Here is a 19,983-nt window from a genome sequence, read left to right as displayed (position 1 = left end):
AGAACAACTCCTAGTGCCTTTTCCCTGTAGCTCTGAAAATTTCTTCTCTTCAGATAATTATCTAATTCCTTTTTGAAGACTATGATTGAATCTGTCTCCGTCAGACTCTCAGGCAATGCATTCCAGATCTTAGTGACTCCATGCAAATAGGTTTTTCTCATGCAGCTGTTACTTCTTTTGCCAAGCACATTAAATCAGTATTCTCGGGTTCCCAATCCTTCCACCAACATACAATTGTCGATGCAATTGTCCAGACCTCCTATGATTTTGAACACCTCTTTCAAACCTCTTCTTAATCTTCTCTTCCTGAAGGAGAACAGCCCCAGTTTCTCCAATCTCTCCATATATCTGAAGGTTCCTTACCCCTGGAATCATTCTCATGAAACATTTCTGCATCCTCTCTAATGCCTTCACATCCTTCCTGTGGTGCCCAGAACTGAATTCAGTACTCCAGCTGAGACCAAACAAGTGTTCAAAATATCACCTGTCCTTGCCTGGAGTGACCCTAACACATAAAGGTTCAATCCCACTGAACAGTGACCACTTAATAACCACTTAAGAGCCTCCTGCCTGGGATTTTACCCGCAGCAGAAGAAGCCAGTGCCAATTGTCAAACTTGGTGAACTTGTGACCAGGCAAGGGGGATTGCCTCCTTTTCAGGCTCCCTGTGTCCTTCGGACGCCCCTCCCCACACCACCCCCCACCCCCCCAGGTTATTCTTCCCAGAGTTTTCCCTTCCCCCGTCCCTCACCAGGGCCTTCCAGCCTGGCCTTTGCGAAACCCCAGACTTAACTTTAAGTACAGCTCCATCGCTTCTGGGACAAGGGAGCTGCTGACCATTTGATTGGCCGGCAGCACCAGAAGCAGGACTTCCTCCCCAGTGGCCATTACATGGCTGCAGGGCGACCTGGCCAGATGGAGGCCGGCTCACCACCAACTTTTACATCACAGGGCAGGAGCCCCGCCCCTAGTGTAAAATTCAGCCCTAGGTGTTTAGGGCCTTCTGTGAAGTGCCCCCCTGCTCCTTCTTCACAGTGCTTGCATGATCTGCAGCCTTAACTGCATTTAATGGCATTGCAGATCCAGAGACACCACAGCCACAACAGCCATACCTCAGCCACCAAATCCTGCGCCCTCCTTGGTTTAACCCACCTCTAAAAGGACAGCACAGTACTTCCACAAAAGTAAAAGTAAGTCAAAAGCACCTCACCTCCAAATCGGTGCCTTGCCCTGTAAAATAAGACTAGTAGGAGGAGCCTTATGTTATTGAATGTCTGTTCAACTAGGAGTGATAAGCACAGGCACCCAATGGTAGACGATGGGCAGAATTTTGCCGTTGGTGAGCAGAGGGGCGGGGCCCACTCGCCGACGCATAACATGACGCGGGATGACGTTGGGCGGAACCCCCGACGTCACCCCACCCCATTTAAATTTTCAGGAAGGCGGGAGCGCAGCAAAATCAGCTGTGCGCCCGTTGACCTGTCAATGGCCAATTGAGGCCATTGACAGGATCACTTAAACAATTAAAGGACCTGCCCGTCCAACCTTAAGGTTGGCGGGTCGGCCAGGAGCCCCGGCAGCAAATAGAAAAAACATGAAACCTCATCCACCGACGGGATGCAGTTTCATGTAGGGTTTTAACAATTTTAATAAAGTTATAGTGTAAATTATGAACATGTCCCATCTCATGTGACATTGTCACATGAGGGGGGACATGTTAGGGAATTTTTTTTTTCTATTTGTAATCTTTTTCAAAGTGGAAGTGATCTCCCTGTGGCTGCACTTTGCCTCAGGGGGATGTGTGAAAGAGCGCACTCTCGCTTTTGGGGAATCCCCCCTGCCTGCACAGGAAGCGCATAGCGCTTCCCGCCGGATGTCACACTGGGCGGGCCTTAATTGGCCTGCCCATGTAAAATGGCAGTGTGGCCCGCTTCTCTGGCGGAGATCGGCTCCCCGCTCGCCGGAGATTGGGTTGGGCCTGCCCGCCCGACAGGCAGAAAATTCTGCCCAATGTTCCTGGAATTAATGTCAAATCAGTTGGAACAGCTGTTTAATGTCATAATAGCACCCCTTCAGACACTTACATTCACAGCACACCTGTGCTGGCTCTCTTAACAGCACGGGGAGCCACGCAAGCTGGACCACAAGTACAGGCGGTGCTATCTTCTTGCTTTGGAGCTTCTGTAGGGATAGCACTAGCTGTGCCATGGAACCCAATTTCACGTTCATTCTGTCATACTTCAAAAGCTTTATTATTTTGGTGGCATTGTGATTACACTTCCAAAAGTGATTCCTAGGTTGTGAGGTGCTTTGAGATGTCCTGAAGTCAGGAAGTCATCTCATGATGCACTCTTATGATTTTGAATAAATACCATGCCAAGGTGTAAGCTCCTACAACGGCCTTATAAATAGGGTGACCAGATTTTCATAAATCATAACCAGGACACATTGACCAGCTCCCAGTAACACTGAGCTTCACATTAAGGGGATATGAGAGTCTGTGTGATTGTGCCCCCACTCCATTATAGTACTGAGCTGTTTCTCCCCATTCCCCTCATTGAGAACTTTTACCTGGAGCTGCACCACCTGCCACACATGCTCTGCCGTCAGCAACCTCATGGTTGCTAAGAGACTCTGTCAATGCCACATCTGGGAGAGTGGCCCAGATAGATCTCACAAGAGCTCCTGGAGCTCAAGCCTGGCTGGGTGTGTCTCCCTGGGATCAGCTGTCAATCATCCCAGGGTGAGCCCCCAGCTCTGCTGTATCCTTCTGGTTTACATTCCGGTTGCATTAGTATTTTGCTAATGCCTTGTTTCCATTGGCATAGTTTAAGGATTGCCCAAAAAGTGGAAAAGCTGAAAATTGGGACCTTTGAACCATTTTGAGGCAATTGTCGGGATACCGGGACATTTAATGAAAATCCAGGACTGTCCCAGCAAAACCAGTATATCCGGTCACCCAACTGAGTCGGTTCAGCACGTCTGGATTGTTTGTTTTTGATGGAACATTACACCACGTTGTGCGCATATATGACACACTGGGTCAGTTCAGTTCAAAGGATTGTCATATCGTACTTTTTAATATTGAAACAAATTGTTTTGCGTTTTGGAAATTCCTATAGTCTTAGTTACTTCTATGCTCTCATTGAGTACATTAGAAGCAAATTTGGAAAATGGAGAATTAGGAATCAATTTTGCTCTCCCAATGTGATGATGGTGGGTGTTGGTCAAGGTGAGATCAATGGTCACCCAGAGATGCCATTGAGAGACCTATTTCATTTTTCAGGGAGCCCCTCATTCACATCCAGAAGACTCGCTGCCACGAGTAAAGCACTTCACATAAGTCACAAGTCAGGAGTGTGATGGAATGCTCCCCACTTGCCTGGATGAGTGCAGCTCCAACAACACTCAAGAAGCTTGACACCATTCAGGACAAAGCAGCCCATTTGATTGGCACCACATCCACAAACATTCACTCCCTCCACCACTGATGCACAGTAGCAGCAGTGTGTACCATCTACAAGGTGCACTGCAGAAATTCACCAAGGCTCCTTCAACATCATCTTCCAAACCCACGACCACTACCATCTTGAAGGACAAGGGCGGCAGATAGATGGGAACACCACCACCTGGAAGTTCCCCTCCAAGCCACTCACCATCGTGACTTGGAAATATATCGCCATTCCTTCACTGCCACTGGGTCAAAATCCTGGAACTCCCTTCTTAACAGCACTGTGGGTGTACCCACACCACATGGACTGCAGTGATTCAAGAAGGCAGCTCACCACCACCTTCTCAAGGGCAACTAGGGATGGGCAATTAATGCTGGCCCAGCCAGCGAAGCCCAGATCCCGTGAACAAATTTTTTAAAAAATAAGCAGTTGACCAATTAAGAAATGGGAAATCAAGTGTTGCTGCAAGTTCTTAAGAGCCTGCAGCAGCTTTTGGGAGGGTTTTTTTGCAGCAAAAATAGGAAATTAATACTGTGGAGCTGGAGCTGCAGGGGGAAAGAAATTTCAGCAGGGCCCAAACTTTTATGGAGATGCTGGTATGGAGAAGCAATATTGTGAGGGGAAGTTCCATGGTTGGTGGATGCCAAGGCAGGTTGGCAATCTGGCACAAGAGGTAACATGATATGTCAGTGTGAGCAGCTTTAACTGCAGCATCCACTTGTAGTGCAGAAAGAAGTTCAATGATCCGACCAGGTGTGCCAAGGTAAAACTCCCTTTCATGTCTCTCATACTTTATACACATGCAGCTCTGCAGGTACCTTTCTTTGCCACTATAGTATCAATCCTTCCTTTCGTTGCTGCCATGGTTGATCTTAAGTCCTCCGGAAAGTCCCTCTATTCTGTTCTCACACTCTCTCTCAAAAACTGCTATTGCTCTCTCAACTATTTCACCCTCTTGGCCACATTCCTCCTTTTATCTCAAACGCTATGGCCAGTTGACTCAGACATGGCAAGGGTTGAAACATGTGCAATCCAGCAATAAATTTACCTAATCCATTATATATAATGTATTTTTTGTATAACTAAACTTCATAGTAAAGTTCGTCATGTATTGTATTTATGACATTATTTGATTTCAAGCAGTCAAGCTTTACTGTTGCTTCTATTTGGTACTGCAAATTTCATCTCTTTTATTTGAATTTATAATTCAAATTGCCTGAATTTATATGTGTATTAGAAGAGAAATTGCACTCATTTTAGCTTTGATATAACCATTATTGGTGGATTGTTTTCTCAAGATATGAATGTGATTAAACCCAGGTACAAATACATTTTTTCTACATAATCACAGTTCTTGTAGATTAAATGACTATTTGAAAGATGGCTTTCTTATGTATTGTCAAATTCCTTCTGAAATGTTAGATAAACATGACTGTTCTAATTTGTGTAAATAAATATCTGAAGAACAGGATTCCACAGCTCTGGTGGCTTTAGCTATTATGGCAATATCTGAGCTTGAAAGAAACCTTATAAGGAAATGATCTTCTGATTGGACCATTTTGTAAACATGGACATGTCATGGCCAATTTGATAATAATTCTACAACAGTGTTCAGTCATTTTGCCCAACCAGTTAATGTAAATATTATCAGGTAAGCCATTGAAAAAAACAATAAGGGTCAGAGAGGCATCCTGTGCACACAAGAGCAGGACTTGGAAACGGGTACTCACTTATCCACATACCTGCTACTCTGTAAATTTGCTTCAAAAATATTTGTACTGTTTCACAGTGTTATTTTGGGATTTATATTGCTGGAACCACCTTAAGCAAGTTGTCTGAGTAGCATGGTTCTTATTTTTTTTTTTTGTTTTCGTTGGCCTACACCCAACTTTCTTCAGCTGTGAAATCTGCTTCAATAATTCATCAAAATATATTGCATTAACATTTCCAAAGCAAAGTGCAGATGGGGAAAATATTTGAACCAATTGGATAAAATTAAAGTGATAAAATGTAATGTTTTGTGCTAATGGTGGAGAACACGCCTTCATTAGGAATGGATTTCTATGATCTGTGTTTTAATACTGTATTTGGTCTTTTTGATCAAGGGCTATTTTACATTCAGCACTGGGGAAAACTGGTACTTTTGTCTGCTGAAAATGGGCAACAGCAAAGCTGATCCATGTAGCTGGCTTGATCTTCAAAGGAGCTTTCAGAATCATTTCCAAGCCCAGAGGGGCCATGAGTGACTTTGAAAATTGCTTTTTGGTCCTTTCCTGCTAAGTGGCTTTTTTGAGCAATTGATTATCTGCTTCTTTCACACTGATGCCTCTCCATGGCTAATATCCTTCCTAGTCAATGGTCCAGACTGGAAATTTGCCCAAAGGCCTGTGTCACTTTACAGTTAATATTTGAGGTGTGTCTGCTGAAAGTGGCCTGAAGTTATTTTTTTATTCAGTCACGGTATGTGGGCATCGCTGGCTGGACCAGCATTTATTGCCCATCCCTAATTGCCCTTGAGAAGGTGGTGGTGAGCTGTCTTCTTGAACCGCTGCAGTCCCTGTGGTGTAGGTACACCCACAGTGTTGTTAGGGAGGGAGTTCCAGGATTTTGACCCAGCGGCAGTGAAGGAACAGCGATATATTTCCAAGTCACAATGATGAGTGGCTTGGAGGGGAACTTCCAGGTGGTGGTGTTCCCATCTATCTGCTGCCCTTGTCCTTCTAGATGATAATGGTCATGAGTTTAGAAGGTGCTGTCCAAGGAGTTTTGGTGAGTTCCTGCAGTGCATCTTATTGATGGTACACACTGCTGCCATTATGCGTCGGTAGTGGAGGGAGTGAACGTTTGTGGATGGGGTGCCAAACAAGCGGGCTGCTTTGTCCTGAATGGTGTCAAGCTTCTTGATTGTTGTTGGAGTTGCACTCATCCAGGCAAGTGGAGAGTATCCCATCACACTCCTGACCTGTGCTTTGTAGATAGTGGACAGGCTTTGGGCAGTTAGGAGGTGAGTTACAACCACAACCATCTTCCTAGTTGGGGTCATACCTAGCACAAGGTAAGATGGTTGTGGTTGTTGAAGGTCAGTCATCTCAGCTCCAGGACACCACTGCATGAGTTCCTCAGGGTAGTGTCCTCGGCCCAACCATCTTCAGCTGCTTCGTCCATGACCTTCCTTCCATCATAAGGTCAGAAGTGGAGATGTTCGCTGATGATTGCGAAACGTTCATCACCATTCGTGACTCCTCAGATACCGAAGCAGTCCACGTCCAAATGCAGCAAGACCTGGACAATATTCAGGCTTGGGCTGACAAGTAGCAAGTAACATTTACACCACACAAGTATCAGGCAATGACCATCTCCAACAAGAGAGAATCCAACCATTGCCCCTTGATGTTCAATGGCACGCCCATCCCTGAATCCTCCATTATCGACATTCTGGGGGTTACCATTGATCAGAAACTGAACTGGACTAGCCATATAAATACTGTAGGTACAATAGCAGGTCAAAGGCTAGGAATCCTGTGACAAGTAACTCGCCTCCTAATTCCCCAAAGCCTGTCCACAAGTCAGGAGTGTGATGGAATACTCCCCACTTGCCTAGATGAGTGCAGCTCCCACAACACTCAAGAATCTTGACACCATCCAGGACAAAGTAGCCCACTTGATTGGCACCACATCCACAAACATTCACTCCCTTCACCACCGGCGCACAGTGGCAGCAGCGTGTACCATCTATAAGATGCACTGCAGGAACTCACCAAAACTCCTTGGAAAGCACCTTCCAAACTCATGACCACTATCATCTAGAAGGACGAGGACAGCAGATAGATGGGAACACCACCACCTGGAAGTTCCCCTCCAAGCCACTCACCATCGTGACTTGGAAATATATCACTGTTCCTTCACTGTCGCTGGGTCAAAATCCTGGAACTCCCTTCCTAACAGCACTGTGGGTGTACCTACACCATATGGATTGCAGCAGTTCAAGAAGGCTGCTCACCATCACCTTCTCAAGGGCAACTAGGTAGAGGCAATAAATGCTGGCCCAGCCAGCAAAGCTCACATCCTGTGAATTAATTTTTAAAAAAAGGATTCCTAGCCTCCGACCTGCCCTTGTAGCCACAATATTTATATGACTGCCCTTTGATTTCCTCTCTGTGAGGAAGTACCAATGTTTCCTCATGATGGCACGCGAGGGATCAGGATCATAGTCGAGGAAGTTGAGGTACTGTGTGAAAAACTGCAAGCACAAACTTCCACCCTATTTCACTGCACTGTATGTTACAGTAACAATGGGAAATTAGCGTCTAAAAAAAACCCCCAAAATCAAAATTCCTAGCCAGTGGAGGTTTTGAGTTAATATCTGTGTGAAATAAATTTCATACCCATTCCCCTGTATTACTTCTACCTCTCATCTCCAAGACAGCTTAGTAGGGAAATCCCATTCAACTATTAATGGGAAGAGTGAAATATTTTTGTGACGCATACCTGCTGCTTAGCAGTGATGCAATGAAAAGAAAATCTTCTCACGATATTCCCTTATATGAATCTTACTTTTGAAGGAGGCTGGAATATATTCTGGTTAGTCTGTTTCACCTTTGAATATATTTAATGCAGATGAACAGTGAAAATCACTGTTTCATAAGTAAAATTATACAAAACAGAGCTGAAAAGTTACTATTTGGAAAAATGACATGTTCAGAAACCTTTACAATTTGTCACAAGTGATGTTTTCCACTGTTAGGTGTTAGATGAACTACAAAAATGTTAGTAATGTCTAAAATCTCATGGGGAATTTGATCAATGCCAGTGATCCCACTGCATGCCGATTCCCCATTTTAACGGAACTGCTTTTGGTGGTGGGTGAGGCTCCAATGGGACTTCTGCAAAAGCTTCATTAATAAATAGGAATAAGGCTTCCATGTCATCCCTTTGACTCCAATGGTCTTTTAACCCACTCCTAAACAGGCCCCCTAATAGGCACAGCTGTTTGGAAGCCAATAAAGTCTGCTAAGTGTCATGACCATGGGTCCTATCCCTTAATTACTTATGGACATATTGAACTTTTAAGTAAGACATGTGTTTTTTAAAAAAGGACATACAAGCAAAAGCTGGTTGAGATTGTAAAGTGGAATATACCCTGGTTAGTCTGTTTCACCTTTAAATATATTTAACGTAGATGAATAATAAAACTTATTGTTTCATAAGTAAAATTATACAAAACAGAGCTGCAAAGTTACTATTTGGAAAAATGGCATGTTTAGAAACCTTGCTGGAAAATTCCTATGTGGATCACTTGACCAAGTAGCTCAGAAAGAATGGAATGTCGCACCTAAAACACGTGACACAGCCTACTTCAGACAGAGGCACTTCACAGGAAAAGATACAATGCAAACTGAATTGTAATCTCCTGTGGTTGCGAGATAATGGAAAATGATTACCATCTCAGCTGAAACTACCTCCTGCTGGTTATATCCCAGACTGTGAACATGAACTGAGTTGAAAAGAAAACAGATCTGGGACGAAAGATATGTTTGTTTTTTCCCTTCCAGGAAAATACAAGGAAAGGGTTTTCTAAAAAAACAACTGCAGCCCTAGTTCAGTGTGCTAGTCTGGTGTTCTGTTCTGGTGTGTGTATGCTGTGAAGGTCACAGCTAAAGAACACTAACTGGGCATCCCTGCCCTTGCAGGTAAAAGACTCTCTCTCTGATTGCTGGAAGCAAGTCACAAGTCAGCAAAGCCATAGTCAAAAAGGAAACAGGACATATCCTTTCAGCTAACCTGCAGAACCAAGGATCTCCAAATCAACTGCTCAACTGCCAAAGTCAGCGCTACCAGAAACAGCCCAACTTAACGGCCACAATGTTTTACCATCTACTCCACAAGGACAATCCAAAGGACTGATTCGTATATCTTTTTAACTTTTATTCTCGGACTCAATTTCTTACTTTTAATCTGTGTGTATGTGTGTTGCATTTTTATTATTTTTCTCGCATTTAGTAACTAATAAATTCACTCTTTCTTTGACTCAAGGCAATCTGGTTAAATTGGCTCCTTTTAAAACATAAATATATTTGGACTGGGAAAAAGTATCCACGAAGTAAGGGATCTTTTTTAAATTAACCTTGTTGAGACCAACCGAGGGGGTTGAACAAAGAAAGTGAACCAGTTCATTCCTCCTCAACCAGGGGCAAGCAAAAGCTTTTGAGTACCTCGTCCGGGACCATAACAAATTGCGGGACTTCACCAGGAGACTAGTCTTAACGAAAGGTACGTTTAAAAACCTACTGGCTTAATCCATTGGGAGCCTTGTCTGCCCAAAAACCGGGCTGTTAAAATGGAGATTTGGTGGGATCAAAGCAAGAAATGGAAACTCCCCATTTCAAATCCTTCATTAACCCCTCCCCCAACATTGCAAGAGATAAAATTTCCCCATTAATATTTAATTAGTGTACAGCTACAGGCATAGGTTTCTGTATGGGAAGGCACCATATAAATGCAATTTCGCTCTTACCTATTCAACCTAGGCTGCTCAGCATTCAACATACTCCCTGACTGTTACTGCAGAGGATAGCATTGGTCTCTGCCTTCAGTCTGCCTTATTCAGAAAAGCAATATGGGACCTTCATATATTGTACATCAGTGAGCATCCACTCCTCATCTAAACTAGCTATATATCATCCATGTGACTTTATCTGAGCTGCTGAGTGACAGGACGTAAGATGGAGTGGGAAAATTGCTAATCACAATCCCTCACTGATGGTCTCAGTCTAGGATCTATAGGATAGAAATTAGATTTTGGGCTCAGTGATATGCAGGCAGCATGCATCCAAACCATGAGCCCCAAGGCCAACCCAAAACTTGGGCACATGCCTCACCTAAATATTCTGGATGAGTTGGTGATGCCTCCGCAGGCATCTCACCTTCCTGTTGGATTGAATTTCGGGTCACTTGGTTCACTGGCCATCAAGTGAATCCTGGGAGAGGACAGCAGGAGGTGGGGTGGATCGACCGTGGCTTGCAGTGGTTGTCAGAAGTTCAGTAGAGCTGGCGAGAGCAGTCCTGTTCCATCCTGACTCCTCATTAAAAGTGAAAAAAGGATTTTTAATTATCTTTCATTGGTGGCCACTGGCTAGTTCACATCCATATCCAGAAAACATGAGTGGAGCAGGCCTTCAATTGGTGTTAAGCCCTTCATTCAGATTCTAAAGGGCCTCTGCAGGCATCTCACCTTCCTGTTGGATTGAATTTCGCAGAAAATGCAACACCTGCCCCTTCACTTCCTCTCTCCTCACCATCCAAGGGCCCAAACACTCCTTTCAAGTGAAGCAGCATTTCACTTGCGCTTCCCTCAACTTAGTCTACTGCATTCGTTGCTCCCAATGCGGTTTCCTCTACATTGGAGAGACCAAACGCAGACTGGGTGACCGCTTTGCAGAACACCTTCGGTCTGTCCGCAAGCATTACCCAGACCTCCCTGTCGCTTGCCATTTCAACACTCTACCCTGCTCTCATGCCCACATGTCTGTCCTTGGCTTGCTGCATTGTTCCAGTGAAGCTCAATGCAAACTGGAGGAACAGCACCTCATCTTCCGACTAGGCACTTTACAGCCTTCCGGACTGAATATTGAGTTCAACAATTTTAGATCTTGAACTCTCTCCTCCATCCCCACCCCCTTTCCGTTTCTTCCCCCTCCTTTTTGTTTTTTCCAATAATTTATATAGATTTTTCTTTTCCCACCTATTTCCATTATTTTTAAACGTATTTCCACCCATTGTTCATCTCTACCTTGTTTGCCCTTTTAGTATTATTTCACCCCACCCCCACTAGAGCTATTTGTACCTTGCCTGTCCTGCTCTCTACTCTTAATTAGCACACTCCTTTAGATAATATCACCACCTTCAACACCTCTTTGTTCTTTTGTCTGTGACATCTTTTGGTTATCTCCACCTATTACTGACTTGCTTGTCCTAACAACCGCCCCCCCACCCTTAAACCAACTTACATTTCACCCCTTTCTTATTTTTACTTAGTTCTGTTGAAGGGTCATGAGGACTCAAAACGTCAACCGTGCTCTTCTGCGACGATGCTGCCGGACCTGCTGAGTTTTTCCAGGTATTTCTGTTTCTGTTTTTGTTTTGGATTTCCAGCATCCGCAGTTTTTTGCTTTTATCTAAAGGGCCAATGCCTATTTTAGACATCGAGGATGCTGTCTCACAAATTTAGCAGTAGTGTGACAATCGGGATGGGAGGAGCAGTTCATCTAACCCCACTACTCCACAGGTCACAACATCAGTTTAAATGTTCAATTCACTCACCAAAATGGTCAATAATTTACCTTCACTACTGTTACCCAGCATAAAAGAGAATTTAACCAGGCTTCATTCAATAAACATTATTATGAAACTAGTCTTGTCGAATAGAAAGGCAAAGCTTATCAATATATAGCATGGAATATGAAATTATACTAATTACTCTGTCCTAATACCCCAAGTCTCTCACACACGCACGCGCATGCACGCACACAAACAACAAAATAAAAACAAGAATGGAGGAATTTGGCCAAAGGTTAAAAGTCAGTAGTTCAAAGGCAAAAGATAAATGGGTGGAGCTCTTGAAAGGGTATCTGGGTTATATGGTTGGTCTCGCAGCTCTGGTCCGTGAAAAAATCACTGGCTCTGGCATTGCTTTCCAGGTGGACTCAAGGAATGCTTGAGGGTGCTCTATTCCAGCATGTAGAGCATCTTAGGAACAGCTAATATTCATTTCCAGCTGTGGGCTGGCTCTGGGCTGCAAAAAGGCTGCTGTCTTCATTCTCAAGTAGTTGATCCTTCTCAAAGCAAAACCAAAACGCACTTTTTAAAACACAGGATTAAAAATCGTCCAATGTTTGCACAAAGTGTGGTAGTGGACAGGAAAAAAGACAATTTACCTGCCGGCCGCAATGGCAGGTTTTCACACTGTATCGTCCCCTTCCCGCCTCATTAATTATTCATTCATGGGGGGGGCGTGCTATTTCACTGGCGGATGGCCTCCGATTCACCGGCCACATCATCACCTCGCAGCTCCCTCACACCGGATGCCATATTTAAATTGCAGCTACGCACACACCTTTCAATGCTTCCAGCCCAGGACTGCTGCACAGAAGACATGACCCCAAAATGCAAGAAGACTGCAGCCCCCCAATTCAGTGACGCATCCTTGGAACGCTTTTTGGACACCGTGGAGGCCCGCCATGATGCCTTCTACCCCAGTTCTAGCCACAGGAGAGGCAGCAACATCACCAATCCGGCTTGGGAGGCGGTGGCAATGGTGGTCAGTGGTAATGCTGCCCACAAGAGGTCAGCCATCCAGTGGAGAAAGAGGATCAATGATCTCATCCATGCCACCAGGCTAAGTCAACCATCTCATCACTCTAAATTCACACATTCACTGAGTTCTCACTCACTGCCAGCTGAAGGGACATCATCACTCACTCTCTCACACACACACACACCCTCACATCTCCATCTGGCCTCAGCTCCTCTGGAGATTACCTCCTCATCCCACCCATAACCCGACTCAGCATGCACACATGCATGCCTGGCATCCTTCTCATTTGGCTGGGCATGTGCCTTGCTCACACCCTCTCCTTCTATCTTTCTGCAGGACAAGATCGCGCACAATAAAGGGAGAGGTACCAGACTGGGGGTGGGGTGCTGAACATCAAGTTCCTCACTCCCTTCGAAGACCGTGCGTTAGAGCTGCCGGAAAGAACATGGGCATTCCTGCAGTGCCGGCAAAGTCAGCGGCAAGCATCCAAGTGAGATCATCCCTCTGGCAACTCAACTGTGAGTCCACTGTTCTGTGTACTGCAGCAGCCATGAATTAATAATCTCGACTTTCTCTCAACGGCACATATGCCATGTCAGCCTCAAGCAACTTTGGTCCCAACTCTAGGGCCAGCAACACTTTGGATGAGGACCTTGAGGACAGCACCCTTGAAGACCCATCACAGCGTTCAGCCACACCCTCCACCAGCGCAGCGACACACACTTTGGTGGTACCTACATGAACAGCAGGCTCCGGTTCACTACCTGGTAAGCACAGAACACAATCTGTTCCACAGCAGGTGGAGGCAGGGACACCCAAGGTCGCCGGCACTCAGGGGACTGCTGGAGACAAGGGGTCTGCGGAGTCCAAGTCAGATGATGAGCCTCTGGACTCGATCCTCAACCAGTTGTTGAAGCTGCAGTGACATTCAAGGGAACATCAGGAAGGGGTGACAGCTGCATTCCTCAGATTGCAAGGCACAATGGAGGAGTCCATCCACCTTCAGTCCAAGGCGATCGTGCCATCATGCCAACTCAGCGAGGTCAACATTGACAGGATGGCGGCTGCCATGGAGACCTTGAACCAGGACATCTGTCCTACACTGCTGCATGGGCTGAACTTCATCGCTGATGCCATAGTTGGCCTCCAGAAGTGTCAATGTGAGGGGGGTGCAGGGCAGCTCAATCTCACTCCAGCTTCCCCTTCTCCTCAAGGGCTCAGCCAGGGACCATTGGCAACCCATTGGGAGGAAGACCAGCAGATCAACACCCTGGGGCCATCCACCCAGGTGACTCCGGGAATGTCCAGCTCTTCCTGCGACCCCATCAGCTGCAGCTCCACAGGCCGAGGAAGGTGCACCTGCCACACAGCAGGATACCCAAAGCAGATCAGGGTCCTCCACATCTCAGCCCTCCAGAGGATGCCTGCCAAGATCATCACAGAAAGGGCATAGCAGTCAGCAGGCTGCCTCCACTTCCGCTGTGGATGTTGGTGGAGGGAGCACCAAGATGTAGCAACAGGGTTAGGAAGGTTAAGAAAAATGTGATTTCACCAAGTGGGCATAGACGTTAATCACTTGTACATAATGTTGACCATTGTACATAAACTCCCAACAATGTTACCTTGTCTGTGGCTCCTTGTCATTATGAGCAGTGTTCATGTCAGTCTAAAGTGGAAACTTGGTTCCTGCACAAGATAAAAGCAGATGTCTCAGTCCAGGACCTCTTCCCTGCTTTGTGCAACCTTCTCAGCACACTGATGTTGCGCCTTCACTGTCACTGGACACATCACTTATCTACACATCGACGAGCGTATTACTGCTGTCAGAATGTCCTGGGCTGGTGACACAGAGTTCCGTCATTCTCTCTGTGTGCTCTCAGCACCTTTGAGGTATGGCTGGCCCCCCATCTCATCATCATCTGTGTCTGGCGACATTATGGCCGTGAAGGGTTCAGCTCATGAAGGGTGCCATAGGATCAGGGGAAGTTAAAGTTTCCCTGCTGCATCTCCATAATATAACCCTGTTCACAGAGCGCATGCGATCTCCATCAGCCAGACAGGAGTCAGATATTCACATAAGCTATGTGAGGATCTATGGAGAGTCCCCACTGCAAGTCACCATCATCCTCCTGGAATGTGGGGACTATGGGCATCCGCGGTGTCTCCATGACTGGAGCCTTATCACACAGGGTATGTGTGCTGCCGTAAGCCAGACTGGAGCCAAATGTTCACAGATGCGATGTGAAGATCTATGGTGTGTCCTCACTGCATGTCATCATCATCCTCCACAAATTTAACGGCTATGAGAGCCTCCCAAGCACACCTGCCATCATCCTCATCTTCGAGGACATCATCACTATCGTCCCCGTGATGTCCTCCTCATCGGAGAAGGCGTGCAGCTCCTCAAGCAGGTCCTCCCCCCAGGTTGTGTAGGGCACAGCAGGCGACAACGATGTGTGACACCCTCTGTATTGCAGGGCTCCACCACACTGGTCCAGGCACCGGACCCTCATTTTCAACAACCCAATGGTTTGCTCCACCAAAGTGCGAGTTGCAGCATGAGCCTCTCCACTGCAGTCTGAGGCCATCGCACGGGTGTCATCAGCCACGTCCTCCACGGTTAGCCCTTGTCCCTGATGAGCCAACCCTGCAGTCTCTGTGGACTCTGGAAGGCGTCAGGGACCTGAAAACTACTGAGGATGTTGGAGTTATGGATACTCCCTGGGAACCACGCAGGATGTGTTTGAGGTGGTCGCAGACCAGCTGAACATTCAGCGAGCGGAAGCCCTTGCTGTTCATATACTGCAATGTTTGTTGCCACAGAGATCTAAGTGCCATGTAAGTAGAGTCAATGGCACCATGCACCTATGGAAAACCAGAGATCTGTGAAAATCTCAATACTCTTGCTTCCTGGCTTGTCTGATCCCAGGCGAAATGCACAAAGTTCTGTGCCTTTGCGAATATGTCATTCGTGACCTGTGTGTGGATACTTGCAAGATTCAGTAGAGGTCACTTGTGGAGCCCTGGAAGGAGCCACTGGTATAAAAATTGAGCACTGTGGTCAATTCCACTGCCACTGGCAATGGATGCCCTCCAAGTTCCCCAGCACCAAATCCTGCAGCAGGTGGCATATGTGGCCAACCAGCTCCCTGGACATGCACAGTCTTCAGCAACACTGGTTCTCGGTCTTCTGCAGGAATGACTAGCACTGTCTGTAGACGCACTGATCCATGATGACTCGCTGTGGCTCTTCAGCAGCGTGTGCAGGAGCCCCAGCCATCCCTTCTTCTTAAGGGTGTTACTCCTCCCTCTGCCCATCCAGGTGCCTCCGTCGCTCTCTTCTCTTTTGTCTCCAGTCTCTGTAAGCTATGATGCATAGAGCTAAGTCACCAGGCTCCATAATCCTAATGTACTCCTCCTGCAGGATGAAAGTGAGAGACACGTAGGTTAGCATTGGTCTCCGAGGGACCTCTCATGGTTATGTTTGTGGCTCAAGCTCTGTCTCAAGGCCTCTTAATGCATGCCAGAGAGTGCTGGCCACCAGTTGGATGGCCAGAGTTTAGTGCGCTGCACGGCTACCCAAAACCCCACCCACCTCCACTTGACCAATTGGCGGCACCTTCAGCCACTAGACTGCATGCTGTGCTCTCAGCTCAGGCACAGGCATTCTCCTAATCCGCACTGCAAGGCTGCACTGTTAGCTTGAACCATGGGGGAGACTGGTCCAAACCTGAATGATGACATTGCAAGGGGCTGTGAGCATCTCCACCAGTGACTGCTCCATGGCCAGCTTTCGGAAGGGGATTCTACAAGTTGCCTAGTCATCCAATTGCTTTGCAGCCCCCTAAAATGCTCATTAATTTGCAGTCTGTGTCCGAGGGGTGAAAAATTCAGGAGCATTTGGTGGCACTTTCATTCCTCTCCATTGCTTGCGTGGGCAGATAAGCTAGAGGCCCGACTCCAAGCACGTCAATGTAGCTGCACCTAAATTTTCTCAGCTGCCGAAGAATGCTCACTTTATACAAACTTTCGCTAATGCGTGACCACGCATGCGCTTGTGCACTACCATCAGACTGTGCTGCCTTGCCTGCACCCCCCCACCTCGCCCCATCGCAGGACAGCCCTTGCCCGGACACCGCACTGTCAGCCAGACAGGAAAAAGCAACTTGGCCTGTGCCTTTGCCTGAATGCATGGTGCCTCTTTCTTGAAGTTGAACAGGCGACCCTTGCGAACACTATGCAACGTTCGTGTGCACTCACCTCCGAGTTCCCCTCGAAGTTCAGCTCGCCAGGTGCACGCCTTTTAAATGCTGTTGTGAATCACATCATCCTGAAGTCATGCCGACGTGGGGGCTAAGGGAAGGGGGAATGATTCCGGCAGGCAGGCAAGATGATAAGGTGCAAATGTATTGAAATTAGGTTCCCGACGTTGGATGGCAGGAAAGGCGGCCCATCATTGATGGGTGGAGTGAACAATGGCACAACGACATGAAACAGATTTTTGGCCTTCTCGTCATATTATCACCTTCCCCCACCCCCCACCCCACCTGGCCATGATGCCCATTGCCAACAGGGCAGGCAATTCCACCCACGGGTGGAAGACCCTCACAGTCTTCCAGGCATGTTTTTTTTCAGAGCCATAACAACCATGTGACCCCCTTTTGTACACAGTCCACTAGGGTCAAGAGGTTTTCAGCCTTTTTTTCCAAATGCTTAATTACCCTTTCTTGTAAAACGATGCTTTTTTCCAGGAATAGCAATCGGACACCTTCATTAACCCTTTAAGGGACAGTGTCTTTTAAAACACAAAATCTTCCAGAATGTCCTTAGACCTTGAAAATGAACCATTTTCTGTGATTAACGTGTTTATGACATTTCCCACGTTGGAGAAATGAATCGCCATATATGTTTCATTACAAAGTGTAATAAAACTTAAACAAAAATACTAAAATACACGCACACTCTCATTCTATACAAAACTAATATCTCTGTGCCATTTTGGCCTTTAGCAAATTTAAATCAACACAGCATCAACAATTACATTGTTTTTTCCCACAATGTGGACAATCTTTAAGTGATAAGGCTGCAATAATAAACTCCATTGAAATAGTCTGGCACCCTGGTTTTTAAACTTATCCACAAAGGCGAAGGGGTTATGATCAGTATATACCACTGTCTTCCTGTATCCATGGCGGACATACACATCAAAATGTTTGAGCTGATAGCAAGCCCAGGGTTTCCTTCTTCATTGTAGAGTATTTTTATTGGTGTTGATTCAACTTTTTGGAAGAATATACTACTGGCATTTCTCTGCCCAATTCATTTTCTTGTAATAAGGACTGCACCTACCTCCAGGTCACTAGCATCAATCGCTACTTTGAAGTGTTCAGTGAAATTTGGAGCAGTCAGCACTGGTTCATTGGTCAAAATTGCTTTCAGCCTTTCAAAAGATGGTTGGCACTCTCCTGTCCACACTACTTTGGCTTTCTTTTGTAACATCAGTGGAACAGCTATAGTGCTGAAATTTGGTATAAATTTTCTGTAAAACTCACACATCCCCAAAGACCTCATGACCTCCCATTTAGTTTTAGGGCAAGGAACTCCACCAATGCTTGTACCTTCGCTGTTCTTGGTGACACTTGTCCTTGATCCACGATATGCCCTAGATAAGTTATTCGCACTTTCGCGAATTCACTTTTGGCAAGGTTTATCATCAAATCAGCTGACTGTAGTTTTTTAAACAGGGCTTCTAGCTGTTTCAGGTGGTGTTTCCAAGTATATCAGTTTATCATCAAGATAAACCACGCAGTTTGGAACACTGGCCACCAATTGGTTCATTGGCCTCTGAAAAGTTGCTGCGGCATTTTTTAGCCCAAATGGCATCACTCAGCACTGGAAAAGACCATCTGGTGTGACAAAGACTGATATTTCTATGCTCACAGCTTTAAAGCAACTGGCCAATATCCCTTTAACAGATCTATTTTGATAAGAAACATGGCACTGCCAACTCTCTCAATACAGTCTTCCAAGCAAGGAATTGGGTTGGAATCTGCTTTTGTTACTGCACTGACCTTTCGGTATTCTATATAGAATCTAGTCAGGCCATCTGGTTTAGGCATTAACACAACAGGGGGACTCCAGCTGCTTTGGCTGCGTTCAATTAGGTGATTTTCTAACATGTATGGATCTCTGCTTTCACCTGAGCTGGTTTCTCTGGACTTAAACGATAAGGGATGTTGCTTTATAGGAGGGGATTCTCCTACATCCACATCATGTATGGATAAGGTTGTACATCCTGGATTGCTCCTGCAGATCCCTTTAAATTCTGTAAGTAACCTCATTAGATCCTCTTGTTGTCCTGCCTCTAGGTGTGAAAATGTGGTGTCTAACTGTCCTAATATTTCAGTATTAGCTAACCGTTTAGTAGGAGGTTCAATCTGGGAATTGTCTAAGTCTCCTTCTGCCTTACTCTCACTGTCTTTTCTGTCTTCCACTGTGCTTACTACTTGACATACCTGCCTCTTCTTATGCTCCTCCCTACGATAGTATTGTTTCAACATACTGATATGACACAGCTGATTCTTTTTCCTACAATCTGCGGTGTCTATCAAAACACCAATCTTCCTTATTACCTTGTATGGGCCTTGTAACACTTCATCCCCTGGTTGTAATGTTCAGGTCATAGCTTGCTTATCAGCCCATTCCTTCATCTTTGTTTGAGAAACTTTAAGATGTTCTTGAACCATTTTGTAGGCTCCCATGAGCCATTCCTGGAACACAGACACATAATCTAACACTGGGGATTCGCTCCTCTGTTCTAAAAACTTTGCTTTGATTAATTGGAGAGGACGTCTTATCTCATGTCCATAAATTCATTCAAAAAGTCTAAAGCAGGAAAATTCATTCGATGAATCTTGGGTAGCAAATAAAAGAAAGTCCAGTCCTTTGTCCCAATCATGGGGATATACATGACAATATGCTTTAATCATTGTTTTGAGAATTTGATGGTACCTCTCTGAAGCTGCCTGTGCCTGAAGGTGATATGTTGTGGTCTTTAACTGTTTTATACCCAAACTACCTCGTTATGTTTTGAAAAATGTTAGACATAAAACTGGAACTTTCAGCCAACTGGATCTCTGTTGGTAATCCATATCAAGTAAAAATTTAGGTTAAGTTCTCTACTATTACTTTAGCTGTAATTGTTCTTTAGGAATGACC

The sequence above is a fragment of the Cetorhinus maximus genome, chromosome 3, assembly GCF_964194155.1.
Source record: "Cetorhinus maximus chromosome 3, sCetMax3.hap1.1, whole genome shotgun sequence".
Classification (NCBI taxonomy): domain Eukaryota; kingdom Metazoa; phylum Chordata; class Chondrichthyes; order Lamniformes; family Cetorhinidae; genus Cetorhinus; species Cetorhinus maximus.
This window is presented reverse-complemented; position numbering follows the sequence as displayed.